Source organism: Schistocerca piceifrons, chromosome 4 (assembly GCF_021461385.2).
Source record: "Schistocerca piceifrons isolate TAMUIC-IGC-003096 chromosome 4, iqSchPice1.1, whole genome shotgun sequence".
Classification (NCBI taxonomy): domain Eukaryota; kingdom Metazoa; phylum Arthropoda; class Insecta; order Orthoptera; family Acrididae; genus Schistocerca; species Schistocerca piceifrons.
In genome coordinates this window covers 33,559,449-33,577,661 of record NC_060141.1, presented here as the reverse complement: position 1 = coordinate 33,577,661, position 18,213 = coordinate 33,559,449, and the positions used below count along the sequence as shown (strand labels likewise).

General features: G+C 40.8%; 1 protein-coding gene across 1 annotated transcript in view; it reads left to right on the top strand.

Annotated features, from left to right (window-relative positions):
* Positions 1-16,431, top strand: part of LOC124794644 (autophagy-related protein 2 homolog A) — a 496,478-nt gene extending 480,047 nt beyond the window's left edge. Inside the window, exon 37 of the mRNA XM_047258162.1 lies at positions 16,262-16,431. The gene's annotated coding sequence lies outside the window, so the exon portion shown is untranslated. The remainder of the gene's footprint in view (positions 1-16,261) is intronic.
* The last annotated feature ends 1,782 nt before the right edge of the window (positions 16,432-18,213 follow it).

The following is an 18,213-nucleotide window of genomic DNA, read 5'->3' as shown; positions in this document are numbered from 1 at the left end:
AGCCGTCTGGATCCTTCCCTCCACCACCAGCTTTTTTTAATTTTGCACATGGGAGTTATCCTTACAACACATTCTCTGCTCCTATAATTATCCTGGCTTCATCCTAGGCCAGTAAAATACTGTCCCCACACCTTCCACCTGCTACATCCTATCATCTCCTCCCCATTCTTATCTCCCACCTTGTTAATTTGCAGCCCTCCCGCTATCACATTCACTCTTCTTTCCCCCTCCTCTCACTTTTTGTTCCTTTTTCCCCCACTTCCCAGTCCCATAACCTCCTGACACTGCACCTGTTGGAGTCTAGTCCCTGCACACTCCACAAGACAGTGTTCTTCTCTCTCATCACCCACACACTACGATCCTTTCCCATTCCCCTTCCCCACCCACTCCAGATTGTTGCTTGCATCCCACATGATGTTGCTTTCTGGCTCGAGCTGCTGGAGCTGACGGTTTTGTGTGTGTGTGTGTGTGTGTGTGTGTGTGTGTGTGTGTCTGTCTGTCTGTCTGTCTGTCTTTGGTGACGAAGGCTGTGGCTGAAAGCTACATGTCAATATCTTTTAATAATGCCTGTCTGCAACTTGACATGTCTCCTTTATGGTAAGTAGCACTCTATCTTTCCTACATTGTTCATATTCCTACCTGGAGTTTCCATTGTTTGATTTTTGCCAAATGCCTTTCTTCGATCCTACAACTCTGTGATAATTACCTTTGTTACTCTTCTCTATAGTATTACTCTTCTCAGTGTCTGTTCTTTCTCTTCTTTCGTGAGTTTATTCACCACCTTCCAAACTGCATCTACTTGTTAGCCACGCTGTATCAACAACCACCCATGCACAACACAGACTTCATGACCATTCGGATTGTTCATGCAGCATATAATGCCCCAGATTCTTTCCTCCGATAGTTAATTACGTTTATTCCTATTGATCCCACTTCATCCCTCATCCTGACATACTTTAGAATTTTGTCTTCCGCACCTGTCTGTGTCACATGAACTTTCGATCCTTGTTGTAACCCATCCCCCTCCCTCTCTCTTCACCTATTACAACACACACACACACACACACACACACACACACACACACTCACACACCTCATCGTTCCTTTTCATCCATGTTTCTGTACATTTTTAATGTATTTGTGGGTAGTTTTATGTGGTTGCACACAATTTCACATGTTGTTGTTGTTGTGGTCTTCAGTCATGAGACTGGTTTGATGCAGCTCTCCACGCTACTCTATCCTGTGCAAGCTTCTTCATCTCCCAGTACGAACTGCAGCTCACATCCCTCTGAATCTGCTTAGTGTATTCATCTCTTGTCTCCCTCTACAATTTTTACCCTCCATGCTGCCCTCCAATACTAAATTGGTGATCCCTTGATGCCTCAGGACATGTCCTACCAACCGATCCCTTCTTCTAGTCAAGTTGTGCCACAAACTTCTCTTCTCCCCAATCCTATTCAATACCTCCTCATTAGTTATGTGATCTACCCACCTAATCTTCAACATTCTTCTGTAGCACCACATTCAAAAGCTTCTATTCTCTTCTAGTCCAAACTAGTTATCGTCCATGTTTCACTTCCATACATGGCTACACTCCATACAAATACATCCAGAAACGACTTCCTGACATTTAAATCTATACTCGATGTTAACAAATTTCTCTTCTTCAGAAACGCTTTCCTTGCCATTGCCAGTCTACATTTTATATCCTCTCTACTTCGACCATCATCAGTTATTTTGCTCCCGAAATAGCAAAACTCCTTTACTACTTTAAGTGTCTCATTTTCTAATCTAATTCCCTCGGCATCACCCGACTTAATTTGACTGCATTCCATTATCCTCGGTTTGCTTTTGTTGATGTTCATCTTATATCCTCATTTCAAGACACTGTCCATTCCGTTCAACTGCTCTTCCAAGTCCTTTGCTGTCTCTGACAGAATTACAATGTCATCGGCGAGCCTCGAAGTTTTTATTTCTTCTCCATGGATTTTAATACCTACTCCGAACTTTTCTTTTGTTTCCTTTACTGCTTGCTCAATATACAGATTGAATAACATCAGGGAGAGGCTACAACCCTGTCTCACTCCCTTCCCAACCACTGCTTCCCTTTCATGCCCCTCGACTCTTATAACTGCCATCTGGTTTCTGTACAAATTGTAAATAGCCTTTCGCTCCCTGTGTTTTACCCCTGCCAACTTCAAAATTTGAAAGAGGGTATTCCAGTCAACATTGTCAAAAGCTTTCTCTAAGTCTACAAATGCTAGAAACGTAGGTTTGCCTTTTCTTAATCTAGCGTCTAAAATAAGTCGTAGGGTCAGTATTGCCTCACGTGTTCCCATATTTCTACGGAATCCAAACTGATCTTCGCCAGGGTCAGCTTCTACCAATTTTTCCATTTGTCTGTAAAGAATTTGCGTTAGTATTCTGCAGCTGTGACTTATTAAACTGATAGTTCGCTAATTTTCACATCTGTCAACGCCTGCTTTCTTTGGGATTGGAATTATTATATTCTTCTTGAAGTCTGAGGGTATTTCACCTGTCTCATACATTTTGCTCACCAGATGTTAGAGTTTTGTCAGGACTGGCTCTCCCAAGGCTGTCATTAGTTCTAATGGTATGTTGTCTACTCCCGGGGCCTTGTTTCGACTTAGGTCTTTCAGTGCTTTATCAAACTCTTCAAGCAGTATCATATCTCCCATTTCATCTTCATCTACATCCTCTTCCATTTCTATAACATTGCCCTCAAGTACATCGCCCTTGTATAGACCCTCTATATACTCCTTCCACCTTTCTGCTTTCCCTTCTTTGCTTAGAACTGGGTTTCCATCTGAGCTCTTGATATTCATACAAGTGGCTCTCTTTTCTCCAAAGGTCTCTTTAATTTTCCTGTAGGCAGTATCTATCTTACCCCTAGTGAGATAAGCATCTACATCCTTACATTTGTCCTCTAGCCATCCCTGCTTAGCCATTTTGCACTTCCTGTCGATCTCATTTTTGAGATGTTTGTATTCCTTTTTGCCTGCTTCATTTACCGCATTTTTATATTTTCTCCTTTCGTCAATTTAATTCAATATTTCTTCTGTCACCCAAGGATTTCTACTAGCCCTCGTCTTTTTACCTACTTGATCCTCTGCTGCCTTCACTACTTCATTCCTCAAAGCTACCCATTCTTCTTCTACTGTATTACTTTCCCCCATTCTTGTCAACTGTTCCCTTATGCTCTCCCTGAAACTCTGTACAACCTCTGGTTAAGTCAGTTTATCCAGGTCCCATCTCCTTAAATTCCTACCTTTTTGCAGTTTCTTCAGTTTTAATCTACATTTCGTAACCAATAGATTGTGGTCAGAGTCCACATCTGCCCCTGGAAATGTCTTACAATTTAAAACCTGGTTCCTGAATCTCTGTCTTACCATTACATAATCTATCTGATACCTTTTAGTATCTCCAGGATTCATCCATGTATACAATCTTCTTTTATGATTCTTGAACCAAGTGTTAGCTATGATTAAGTTATGCTCTGTGCAAAATTCTACCAGACGGCTTCATCTTTCATTTCTCTCCCCCAATCCATATTCACCCACTATATTTCCTTGTCTCCCTTTTCCTACTCTCGAATTCCAGTCACCCATGACTGTTAAATTTTCGTCTCCCTTCACTATCTGAATATTTCTTTTATTTCATCATATACTTCTTCAATTTCTTCATCATCTGCAGAGCTAGTTGGCATATTGACTTGTACTACTGTCATAGGCGTGGGCTTCATGTCTATCTTGGCCACAACAATGCGTTCACTGTGCTGTTTGTAGTAGCTTACCCGCATTCCTATTGTTTTATTCATTATTAAACCTACTCCTGCATTACCCCTTATTTGATTTTGTATTTATAACCCTGTATTCACCTGACCAAAAGTCTCGTTCCTCCTGCCACCGAACTTCACTAATTCCTACTATATCCAACTTCAACCTATCCATTTCCCTTTTTAAATTTTCTAACCTACCTGCCCGATTAAGGGATCTGACATTCCACGCTCTGATCCGTAGAATGCCAGTTTTCTTTCTCCTGATAACGACGTCCTCCTGAGTAGTCCCCACCCGGAGATCCGAATGGGGGACTATTTTACCTTCAGAATATTTTACCCAAGAGGATGCCATCATCATTTATCCATACAGTAAAGCTGCATGCCCTTGGGAAAAATTACGGCCGTAGTTTCCCCTTGCTTTCAGCCGTTCGCAGTACCAGCACAGCAAGGCCGTTTTGGTTAGTGTTACAAGGCCAGATCAGACAATCATCCAGACTGTTGCCCCTGCAACAATTTCACATATTCTTGTGTATTTTTATGTATTTTTGCCTATTTGTGCATACATGTGTGTATTTTTCAATATCTGTGTGTGTTTACATATTCTTTGTGCATCTTTTCATATATTCAGCTCCTCTCACATCTGTCAACACCTATTTTGCCTATTTCTGCGCCATTCCCTTTTTCTTTGCACCATTCTTGCTACAACAGACCCTTTCTCCATCTTTCTGCACCAGTTTAGAAGAGTTTCTCTTTCTATGGCTAATACTCAGTCAGACATCCTGTTTCTCAAATGCTGCTTAAACCATGGAATCCCCCCAAATGGCATAACTGTAAAGATTCATTTCTCTGGGACCCACTCCTCCTTTCACAATGACCTACATCTTTTCAGATTCCACCAATACCTGGCCTTCACAAACCTGGTACAGCAAAAACATATCTCTATGGTACAAGGATCCCAGAACCACCTCTGCTCCCTCTGCAAGATACTACTACTATCCAATCCCTACTCCATACATCACATTTCTGAAACTGATCCCTTGCTTTCCAGTAGCTGGAGGAGCATTCCAGACACCACCTCCATAAATTAGCCAACTGCTGATATCCTACGGCTGCGTCAGGTCACCAGTATCCAACCCCTGTCTTACCCCCAGTGTTCCTCCTCGTCCACCCCTCATAGCAGCTAAAACCTTCCTAGCTGACATTTTCAGCTTTCTACAACCCCCAAAAGTCCCTACCAATCCTCCACCAAATCCAGAGCAAAAACATTCCCATAACACTGTTGTTAACCTTTCCATCAAAACCCTTAGCTTGGCAGAAATTTCAGTCTATCCGAAGGCCTCACCTTTAGCTCCACACCCAAATTTAACCATGCTGGACTTGTCAAAGACCTACTCTCCTTCTCCCGATCACCGCAATGAGAATACTTCTATGCTGCTAAGCCTTCCAACAAAGAACCCTGCCTCTTCCAGTTCATATCACCATCCAACTGTTATCCTCCTCCCCTCCCACCTAACAACCTGCTGGTCACCTTCCAGAAATTCCGTACCTCCAACTTAGCCTCACCATCTTTCCCCAGGTCCCTTCCTCAAAACACCAACGTTTTAGTAGAAGAAAGAACAACCATACACAACCTCAAAAAAATCCTGACCTAATCATCCTACCTGCAGATAAAGGTCACTGTTTTGATGAACTGCCGTGAGTACCTGTCGGATGGTCTCCCCCCAATTGTCTGACTCCTCCACCTGTAGACTTTGCCAGAGTGATCCCATCCCAGAAGTCCAATAAAAACTCCAATCCCTGCTTAAGCCGTTAGGCACTTCCCAGAACATCTCCCATGAATCCATTTCTCTCCTCACTCTTATGACACCCTGCACACCTACCTTTTACATGCTCCCCAAAATCCACAATTCTGGATGCCCCATTGTGGCTAGTTATTGTACCCCCACTGAAAGAATTTTGACACTCATTAATCAACACCTCCGAACAATTGCCCATAGACTAGCCTCCCACATCAAAAACACCAACCACTTCCGTCATCGCCTCTCCACCATCCCCCCCCCCCCCCTTTCACCTCCTGGATCCCTACTCATCACTGTTGACGCCACCTCTATATAGACCAACATCCCTCATGTCCATGGTCTTATCACTATTGAACACTACATTCCCTTACGTCCTTCAGACTCCAAGCCCATGATCTCATTCCTCATATGGCTTACTAACTCTATCCTAACCCTCAACTACTTCTCATTTGAAGGGACAGTATATGAACAAATCTGCGGCACAGTCATGGGCACCCGCATGGCACTGTTCTGTGCCAACCTTCTTGTGGGCTATCTAGAGGAACCCTTCCTAGCCTCCCAAAACATCAAACCCCTAGTCTGGTTCATTGATGATATCTTCATGATCTGGACTCAGGGCCAAAACACTCTCTTTTTTCCTTTACAACCTCAACAACTTCTCTCCCATCCGCTTCATGTGGTCGTCCACAACCCAGGTTCCGTCTTCCGAGATGTTGACCTCCTCTCTGATGGCTCTATCCATACCTCTGTCAACATTAAACCCACCAGCCACCACTAGTACCTGTATTTTGACAGCTGTCATCCCTTTCACTCCAAAAAATCCCTCACATATAGCTCGGCTACCGGGGAACAGCATATCTTCTGTGACAAAAACTTCCTTGCTCAGTATTCTGAGTGTCTCACCAAGGCCTTCACATACACACACTATCCCCTAGACCTAGTGTGCAAACAGATCTCCCGTGCCATTTCCTGTAACAACCATAATTTTCCCACCACCCCAAAAACCAGCCACAAAGGAGTGTCCCCTTCTTCGCCCAGTACCACCCTGGACTGGAACAACGGAACCATATCCTTCACCAGGGCTTTGATTACTTGTCATCATGCCCTGAAATGAGGGTCATCCTACCCAAGATACTGCCCACCCCTCCGAAAGTGGTGTTCTGTCGGCCACCCAACCTCCACAACATCCTAGCCCATTCCTGTGTCACTCCCAATCCCAACCCCTTGCCACAAGGATCATATCCGTGTGGAAGACCCAGGTGCAGATCCTGCCCAATCCACCGACCCAGCACTTCCTATTCCAGTCCTGTCACAGGTTTGCCCTACTCAATCAGGTGCTGGGCTATCTGTGAAAGCAGCCATGTCATTTACAAGCTTTGCTGCTATTACTGCACAGCTTTTTATATTGGTATGTCTACCAACTAGCTGTCAACTAGGATGGATGGCCACCACCAAACTGTGGTTAAGAGCAAAGTAGACCCCCCTGTGGCACAACATGCAGCTGAAAATAACACACTTGATTTCAATGGCTGCTTCACTACCTGAGCCATCTGGATCCTTCCCTTCACCACCGGCTTTTCTGAATTGCGCAGGTGGGAGTTATCCTTACAACACATTCTCTGCTCCCATAATTATCATGGCCTCAACCTACGGTGGTAACATTCTGTCCCCACCCACCTCCTCCCCATTCTCATCTCTCTCTTTGTTTATTTGCAGCCCTCTGCCAATGCATTCACCTGTCTTTCCCCACTCCTCTCATTTTTTGTTCCTTTTTTCCCCACCTCCCTGCCCCATAATCTCCTGATACTGTGCCTGTTGGAGTCTACTCCCAGCACACTCCACCAGAGAGCATTCACTTCTCATCCCACCTGTACACTACTATCCCTTACCCTTCACCTTCCCCTCCAGATTGCTGGTTGCATCCCTGTGTGTCTCTCTTTACTGATGAAGGCTGTGGCCGAAACCTATATGTGTGTGTCAGTCGTGCTTGTCTGCAACTTGACATGTCTTCTTTGCAGTAAGTAGCAGTGTGTCTTTTCCTACATTGCTGATATTCCTACCTGGAGTTTAAATATTCTATCCACTGTCTGTACAGATGCCAATATGGCAGCAACAAGAAAAACTGAATGGGGAAACAAATCTCAGTCCATATAGACTAAGCTGTTGTACAATACAATAATTCAGTGACCCAGCAGTTATTCATCTTTCTTGCCTCCCATGAAAAGATACACCAAAGGATATAAGAACATTTTCATTTACCTCGTGGACATAGGGATGGTCTATGCATATGCCCTACTAAACAGATTGACAGGAGAAACTTTTTGTTTCAATCAGTTAAAATTCAGGTAGCTAAGGACATACTAGAGCAGACAACAATAGACATAGAGAGCTCCCAGTATGGAATTTCTCCTGTCAGACTGCAAGCAGCAAATTGGACACATTTTATTGGTTTGTTTCCCCTCCCCCTCCCAGTGTCACACTCCAGAAATTGTGTAGTGTGCAAAGCAAGGAAGAAGAAAAGTGACACACAGTATGAGTGTGAGAAATTTCTAGTGTCATTGCACCTGTTTTTGGGTATACCATATCAACAAAAACTTCTAAAACAGTATTATTCTCAATGTTCATCACTTCAGTCAGTAGTTAGGTAAGATTTCTAAAGAATTCATATCAAAAATATTATGTAATTTTGAGAAAAGTGTGTAAGATAAAATATACAGATTTTCATAAATTACACTATATTACTTACTCTGTTGTGCCGATATTATGAAAAGGGTTGACTGTTACTCACCATATAGAGGAGATGTTAACTTATAGACAGGCACGTTGAAAAGACTGCTATACTGTACATTTAAGCCGTCAGCCTAAAGGCCATCTTCTAAAGTAGAAAACACAAGCACAACTCACTCGTACATGACTGCTGCGTCTGGGGCTCCCTGTCTCTGAACTGCAGGTTAATTTAGTCTGTCTGCACACAGAAAAGTCTTTAATTCTGATTCAATGGTTACAGAGCTTACTCTGTTTTGATGTTCGGAGATATTCTTCTTCTGCATTTTACTGGACCCAACTGACAGTTGAAGCATCTCCATCCAATTCAGCTGACATTAAATAATATTTTTGTGTTTCAGTGTGCAATGTAAGCTGTTACTTCAGCATGACAGATATCAAGTTTATTTTACTTTTGATCAGTTGATGACAAATGTATATCTGCTTGAAACTGTTTGCTGTTGAAGTTGCTGACGTTGTGGCTGAAGTTTAAAAAAGTAGGTGACAACGTGCTGGACCAATACAGGGTGGTCACAATCAGAAAAGCTTGTAACGGTATTGCATGGTAGGTTGTGCTGAAAAATGATTGTCAAGAAAAAGATTTGTTATGTTGCAACATTTCCAAGTTAATTAGTATTGAAGTTAGTCAATCAGTTTGTTGTGCACAGCACACAGATTGAAGCGGCGCTCCAGAGATGGTGTTGCCAGGTGTGTTCTTCATTTGATTTCCTAAAACTGAACAAGAAAGTGATACAAAAATCTGACAAGGGTAGGATCAGGCAAATTAGGGAGATATTAGGGAAATTTGGGGAAAAAAAAGAGAAAAAAAACTGGAAAAATCTTGTTTCTCTCTCAGTAAATGAAATGGTTTAGGTGTCATATATCGTCATTGGCTGGGTGCAGCTGAGTACATTCACCACTTCCATATTCCCTCATTACTAATGCTTCTCCCCTTCTTACCACTCCTCTCAGCATGCTGTCAGTGGTGCCATACCTAGCAGCTGCAACGAAAGGCAGGGAGGCATGAGGAGTAGTTTGTTTGGATCTGATTCTCAGAGACTGTAGATGCAGTGGCGGGAGATGGTGGTCATGTGTGCAAGAATTGTATCTGAGTGATTGTGTGAATGTGTGTGTGCTCTCGTTATCTAACAAAAGCTATGACTGAAAATTTAGTTGTGAGAGTGTGATTGTCTTTTCTACATGCCTGTCTGTGGCTAAGTAATCATCTTTACAGTGAGTTACCACCTATCCTCATCATTATTGATTCTCAGAGTATTCGAACAAGTTATCAGTCGCATGGATTGATCACTGTGGTCTCATCAACAAGGTGTCTGTGGCTCATGAATAGCTGGCCACAAGAGTGGATTTCCATGATGGCCAAAACCACAGGCCATTTCTGCGGGTATCTGTAATGGATCAGGCCTGCCAATCTGAAGCCATTCGGTTCCTGCTAATATGCAGACCCTGTCCGTCTGACCTAGTCTCACTGATCTGCCCGCAGGCGGGGTCTGCTTGTGCGTGGTGTAGTGCAGTGGATTTTCATAGTTTAACCATGAACCCAGGACTGCGGTGCTCCTCAGCAGGCCAGAGGCCATGGGTGATGGGTTTCACGAATTGCGACTGTCTCACCACAAATACATTGTACAGTGTGGTGTTTTATAGACATTTTATTTTTTCTTGTACATTTCGGCACTTCAAAAGTAGTTTATACATTAGAAAGTATGGACAATAAGAAGAAAAAAAATTGTGACAGTCACTGGCTGTTTGTATGCTTTGTACTCATATATTTCTTGAAAGAAGAAATCACACAATACTTGTAAAATAATAGATATAACACTGTGGACAATAATTGACAGCCGGCCGAAGTGGCCAAGCGGTTAAAGGCGCTACAGTCTGGAACGGTCGCAGGTTCGAATCCTGCCTCGGGCATGGATGTGTGTGATGTCCTTAGGTTAGTTAGGTTTAAGTAGTTCTAAGTTCTAAGGGACTTATGACCACAGCAGTTGAGTCCGATAGTGCTCAGAGCCATTTGAGCCAGTAATTGACAATAGCGAACGTAGTAGAACCAACATTTTATTGGCAGTCACCTACACTGTTTTTTACACAGTTCTTCCCCACCTCATACACTTCTTTCAAGAGGCCTACTTTTTTCTGAGGTTATTTCAGATATCAGTGAGGGTATTTTAAATCTGTCTTGCAACTCCAAGGAAATGCATATTTTTGCCACCAAATGGGTTTCATTTTACTGAAATAAAATAACATCAGTGGTCTTAATGAAACACATATACCATTTGATTTGCTTTCTCCATCTAAGGCAGTTCATTATAAAAGATATGGATGTTAGTATTTAAGACTTTTGCTCACATCAGGAAACGCCACCTGCTTGCAAACTTTCTTTTTAGATATTTCCTCTTTTGCACTATTGTTTCTTGTACCATAGCTGCAAAGACAGTTTGTCAACTTTTGGCTGAACTTACCCTTAAAATCTCAAAATTTGTCAGGGAAAAATGCTAAAACTTGTCTGGAAATCAGGGAAATATCTGGGAATTTCACATTGGGAAACTTGTGACGACCCTGAGTAAGGATCAAAATTGAGCCAGAAGCTGAGGAGTCTCACTCACAGTCAGGAACACCTGCGCTATAAGAACAACTAAAACTATTTGTATCTGGTAGGCTGCTTGAATTTGCATGTGCAATGGCCTAATTGCCTAACTTCAATGCAGATTAACTCAGAAACAGTGCAACATATTGAATTATTATTATTATTTCTCAGCACAACCTATCCTGCAACAGCTGTACGAGCTCCTCAGATTGTTTCTGACCAAGCTGTATACCTCATAAAACAGCTTATGATGGGATGTAGTCTTCATGGTATACAGTTATTATTAAGAAACAGAGTGCCACATAATAGGTATACTAGAAAGCATAAGGCTGTAGAGGAAGAGATGGTAACTGAAATGTGTATTACTATCAGCAGAGCAATGTGCAAAGCCTTTAATGACTAACTGTAACCTCCCCCTCACTTATCGACCTAAATGACAGTGAAAAATTAAACCGCGTGTACCTAATGGAAATTTGGGAAAAGCAATCGTCACCGAAGTTAATTTGTCGGTAAAGAGGGAGGAAAGGGTTACATCTAAATGAAAGGAAAAATGCAAATGAAATTGGCGAAAATTAATTTTGAGAAAAGGGTAAAATTAATATAGAAAGTAAATGCGCGGTCGTTACGTTAACAATTAGTTGGCATTAATTAGATATTTGAGATTTGGGGAAAATTATGGTCGCCAGTCCTATGGACAGCTACTATGATAACTGAAAAAGAAAGATTAATGCACATATAATTAGCACTAAAAGCATGGCAACAGAGGGTGGCACGTGCTGTGTGAAAACTGAATGTTTGTCAGAAGTAATAAATTTCGCTACACTCTGACTTAATTTAGCAAAAGAATTGATAAAACCGGAAAATTGAAAGTTAATTTAGTGACTGAAATTAATAGTGAGATTTGTTCCTGAAGCACTACGAAATTCAGTCAAAGAAGGTTAGCCTTAGGCTACCTCAACAATCATTTCAAAAGCTACTTGAATCTACGCAATTTAGAAATAAGAGATTTAACTTTGAACTTGAATTAAATGATTCTGGACAATTAACAATAGTAACATTTAGTACGTACCAAGCTGAGCTGCAGTCACAGGTAAGCTAAAATATGCTAACAAAACTCGCACTCTTAATCTGTGCTTGTGTAATCTAAATATTGTTGCCAGCTATGAATACCTTAACTGAACTTTGAAATTAAAGCAGTGAAATGGAATGATATCACTTTAATGCTGGCGTCTGAATTTCAACGACACTTGGGTTCATTTCGGAAAAGGAAGGGACCCTACTTGGTAATGCAATTGGGACAATGAGCAACAAAGGTTCATGCCAAGTTGCTGTAATTTTGTGATGCAACAGTTTGAAAAGCTGAGGTCTGCCATACAGTTCTAAAACTTTACGTGCTTCCAGTCTTCCTTGTTGGTTGATTGAAGGTTTGAAGTCGTTGGTCGAGGAGGTGGCGCCAGTCACTCATTGTCGACCGTCGCCGTTGCAGAAGCTGGATGTTGGCGTGCCTTCGACTGGACACTGTGACCAGGCGAAACGGGCTCTTGATGTGCACCAGCTAATGCTTCCCATCCGCGACACCGTGTCAGAGACTATCATAGCAAGTCGAGCGCAATTACATGTTGCCAAACCCCGAAAGCGCGACAACTCACGGGAGTGTCACACCACACCTGCTCCACCGACTTCCTCCAGCCAGACTCTGTCCGCGCTCCACGAGGCAGAGTTAACGCTACCAAAGACCCTAAACACTTTGGTTCTCCACACGACCTATCGATGTATTCGTTCGATAGCATAGTTTTCCCTAGGCAAGACCCAGCGTAAAAATACAAATAATATTTACAAAACAAACCAATTATACAAATTTAGTGTCCAGAAACTCAAGGACAAGACAGGAACTCAGATTGAGGGTAGTAAAGCAAAATCAGAAATACTGAACTCTCATTTCCAGATGTTTCTTAACATTGGAAAATCCATGTGTTTTCCCGTAATTTAGTTTTGATACCACTGCCAATGACATTGTAATTCTGTCAGAGACAGCAAAGGACTTGGAAGAGCAGTTGAACAGAATGGATAGTGTCTTGAAAGGAGGATATAAGATGAACATCATCAAAAGCAAAACAAGGATAATGGAATGTAGTCGAATTAATTCGGGTGATGCTGAGGGAATTAGATTAGGAAATGAGACACTTAAAGTAGTAAAGGAGTTTTGCTATTTGGGGAGCAAAATAACTGATGATGGTCGAAGTAGAGAGGATATAAAATGTAGACTGGCAATGGCAAGGAAATCGTTTCTGAAGAAGAGAAATTTGTTAACATCGAGTATAGATTTAAGTGTTAGGAAGTAGTTTCTGAAAGTATTTGTATGGAGTGTAGCCATGTATGGAAGTGAAACATGGATGATAAATAGTTTGGACAAGAAGAGAATAGAAGCTTTCGAAATGTGGTGCTACAGAAGAATGCTGAAGATTAGATGGGTAGATCACATAACTAGTGAGGAGGTATTGAATAGGATTGGGGAGAAGAGAAGTTTGTGGCACAACTTGACTAGAAGAAGGGATCGGTTGGTAGGACATGTTCTGAGGCATCAAGGGATTACCAGTTTAGTATTGGAGGGCAGTGTGGAGGGTAAAAATCATAGAGGGAGACCAAGAGATGAATACACTAAGCAGATTCAGAAGGATGTAGGTTGCAGTAGGTACTGGGAGATGAAGAAACTTGCACAGGATAGAGTAGCATGGAGAGCTGCATCAAACCAGTCTCAGGACTGAAGACCACAACAACAACCACCACTGCAATGATCATCAGTAGAGACTAGTGTCAGTGATGTTGAGCAACAGCTGAAATCACTAAAGCTGAACAGAGCTCCAGGACCTGATGTAATCCCTGTCAGATTCTAAGAGAAATGTGTGGTCGAGTTAGCGTTTTTTTTTTTTTTTTTTTTTTTTTTTTTTTTTTTTTTTTTTTTTTTTTTTTTTTTTTTTTTTTTTTTTTGCTATCCTGTTAGAACTGTGATCAACTGACTCTACTTATTTTTTGATAATTTTATTGCTGTGTTGTAGGACCAAAAACTGTGGTGGTACATACACTATGTGATCAAAAGTATTCGGATACCTGGCTGAAAATGACTTACAAGTTCATGGTGCCCTCCATCATTAATGCAGGAATTCAATATGGTGTTGGCCCACCCTTAGCCTTGATGGCAGCATCCACTCTTACAAGCATATGTTCAATCGGGTGCTGGAAGGTTTCTAGGGGAATGGCAGCCTATTCTTCACAGAGTGCTGCACTGAGGAAAGGTATCAATGTTGTTGGTCGGTGAGGCCTGACACAAAGTCGGCATTCCAAAACATCCCAAAGGTGTTCTATAGGGTTCAGGTCAGGACTCTGTGCCAGCCAGTCCATTACAGGGATGTTACTGTTGTGTAACCATTCCGCCACAGGCCGTCCATTATGAACAGGTGCCCGATCTTGTTGAAAGATGCAATTATGATCCCCGAATTTCTTTTCAACAGTGGGAAGCAAGAAGGTGCTTAAAACATCGATGTAGGCCTGTGCTGTGATAGTGCCACACAAAACAACAAGGGGTGCAAGCTCCCTCCATGAAAAACACAACCACATCATAACACCACTGCCTCCGAATTTTACTGTTGGCACTACATATGCTGGCAGATGATGTTCACCGGGCATTTGCCATACCCACACCCTGCCATCAGATCGCCACATTGTGTACCATGATTTGTCACTCCACACAACATTTTTACACTGTTCAATCGTCCAATGTGTACGCTACTTACACCAAGCAAGGCATCGTTTGGCATTTACCGGTGTGATTTGTGGTTTATGAGCAGCCTCTCGACCCTGAAATCCAAGTTTTCTCACCTCCCGCTTAACTGTCATAGTACTTGCAGTGGGTCCAGATGCAGTTTGGAATTTCTGTGTGATGGTCTGGATAGATGTCTTCTTCTTACACTTTACGACCCTCTTCAACTGTCAGCGGTCTCTTGTCAGTCAACAGACAAGGTCGGCCTGTACACTTTTGTGCTGTACATGTCCCTTCATGTTTCCACTTCACTATCACATCAGAAACAGTGGACCTAGGGGTGCTGAGGAGTGTGGAAATCTCACATACAGATGTATGACACAAGTGACAAGCAATCACCTGACCACGTTCGAAGTGTGTGAGTTCTGCAGAGTGACCCATTCTGCTCTCTAATGACTACTGAGGTCGCTGATATGGAGTATCTGGCATAGGTGGCAGCAAAATGCTCCTAATATGAAAAACATATGTTTTTGGGGGTGTCTGGATACTTTTGATCACATAGTGTATATCACCATGGCACCTTTGTGATGTATTAAAATTGTGATGGTAATTGGATTTTCCACTTTCCTGTTGTGAGTTGTTGTGTGTTGCCATTACATGCAAAAAAATAATGAATAGTGTTTTCTGTTTTTATTTTATGTTTTCTTTTACTTTATTTAAAAAATATTTGTTACCGATATTAAAGTTTACTTACCACATTGGAAAACAATCCTTGAAACTTTATCACACAATAAAGGTATGAGGTGATAGAGGTCTCAATAATGTATATTGCAGAAACAAAGCAATGTGTTCCAACAACAGTAGTGATCCCACGACAAACAAAAACTGGTTGTTGTAGCAGTTTTCATACACCTGGTGCAGTGTACCGCCACAAGATAGACAGAAGTGGTAAGACATATTCCCTTAAACACTATACAGAAATACATTTAGTGGGAAGTATATCCCGCATGGCCCGCGAAAGGGTTAACTGGTTTAATGCTAACCCTGCCACTCTTTGTACTATCACACATATTAATATGGCCATCTCTTGTTGCAATGCAGAAGGACAACATACGTGACATACTGAATTTCAGCTACATCATGGCCTATGGCCTTCTACCCTGACATTTAAAATCATTGGCCACAATTCACATGTGAGAGGATTTTTTCCCCCACAGCCATTGTAAATCATAGTCAGTGAGAGAGAGAGAGGGAGGGAGGGAGAGGGCAGTGATATGAGAGATTTTGGCTTTTCATGTTTGCAGAATGTGCACATGCTTAAGCAAGTTGGGTACTGCACTCAGTCACATTTTGTATTCAGTCAATTCATATACTTTATTAAAAAGACACTCTTCATACAGTGACTGCATCTTATAGGATGATAATCAGAATAATCATGTACCAATTAGCAAAGGCTAGTAGCTTTGTAATAGCTGTTCCATAAAATAGAAAACATATTATTTATGTGCTATATTAAGTGATTCACTTTTGTTTCTGTTTAGGCTGAGAGCACTGTGGACATCATCCATGCTGGATCTACCATAGCAGTGTCTTCTTTGTATGACTGATCATATATTTAAGATATGTGCATTATTTTTATAAAAAATCTTTCATTTGTGTATAATTATTTCTTACATAAAGTTTGTACAATAATAAAAACTGAAAAATTGAATATCATTTTCTTTGTGATAAAACATGTGGTTTATTAATTCTGTAACTCAGGCACAATACCCTGTTTTGGGTTTCCTAAACCTTAAAATTGTGGGATATTTCTTTTACTTAAATGCTAAGAAACATGCAAGTCGTCACGTTGATTCCCATACACTGTTGATAATCATTTGTATAAACATTTTTATATGTGTTATAACCATTTCTTGTCTACTTTCTTCCTTGATGCTATTTTTTGCCTGTTATATGTGTTAGTATCCTATAGTCATTTCTATCTTTAAAATCTCTCTCATCTTATTGGGGACCTGTAACAAAAAATTTGTTTAAATGTGTGGCATATTGTTTGATAAAGGAGGCCAGTTTTAATAAGACAATATTTTTGATCAAAGTGGTTATGCCAGTGCAGTTTTACCCTTTGTTGGTGGAGTACAATGAATGCAGTCAGTATCAATCTTGGTCATTGCAAAGAGAATTACAGTTTATTGTGAACATTGGAAGGACATATTAGAAACTTACTACATTGTCACTGTTCACACCAGTGGTGATGTGGCTTTTTACTGGAATGATACTTATCAAAAGTTACAGAGTTTGCCTTTATAAATAAATATTTTGTAATCAACAATTGAAAAAACATTGGCTTTAAGTATGCAACACAGCTGTATATTGTTGGAGTACCAAAACAGAAAATTTGAAAATTATTTTGTGTTCCACTTTTGAAAGTGTGACACGAAGGTGTCCATGGTATACAAATGGCTTAAACATCATCGGTCTTGTAATCTTGGTATTGATTTAATCATTTATATTATAATACCATTTTAACAAAAATTTGTGTATCTGCTTCAAATTCAGCTTCCTAGCCATTTCAGAGCCAGTGACTGTGCCATTTTATCTACATAACTGTGCGCTCCATGTAAAAGCTATGTACAGGTTAAATTTCATTTTTGATATACGACAGAAACTAATTAAAAGAAATATAGATAATGACAGAGAGAGGCAATAAAGATACCACGGTCGCTAAAGTTACTTATTGGAGCTGATGTCATTTTTATATAGAGAGATATGGGCATTTCAATGAAGTTCTAGATTAAATACTGATACCAAGAAAATACTTTCATGTGATATTGTTATTATATATGATTTAATTGTTTTCATGGTGTACCCTTTAAATACAGCAGAAAAACTTGTGGCTTAGCAAATGGCAGAGTATCCGTTAATGTGCACATTCTAAAAATCAGTTTTGAAGGAACTCTATTCACAGAAAAGAATATTATCTTTCAGAAAATTATCTGCAATGCCATCATAAATGTAACCTTTGAAAAAATGTCATTTCTCCAGTTGGCTATCAATGAGTAAAATATATTATTTTAGATTTAGTTCATGGCCAGCATTACACTAGTGTTAGATACTGCCTGCCTCTTTGCCACTGACTGCAAAGTCACAGTTATCTGAGATTCATGTGTTCCTAGTAGAGTGTAACGAATGTTGGATTGCTTGCAACACATATCTGGAATAGTTATTACATTGCCTATATTTTGAGTTTCGAATTCAATTTGTTTTTGTTTTTTGTTGACATGTTTTTGTTATCATTTATATTTTGGCCCTTGAAAATAATATTAACTTCACATACAATAGTACTAGATAATAAATTATATTCACATGTAGCTTGGAGCAGAACCAAACAACAGCTCTAAACTGAGTAATTGATTTTGTCATGAGTTATGTATTGCATCCCCGTAGTGTGTTTCTTCTTATACAGGGAACATGGACAACTATGTATATGTTAAAA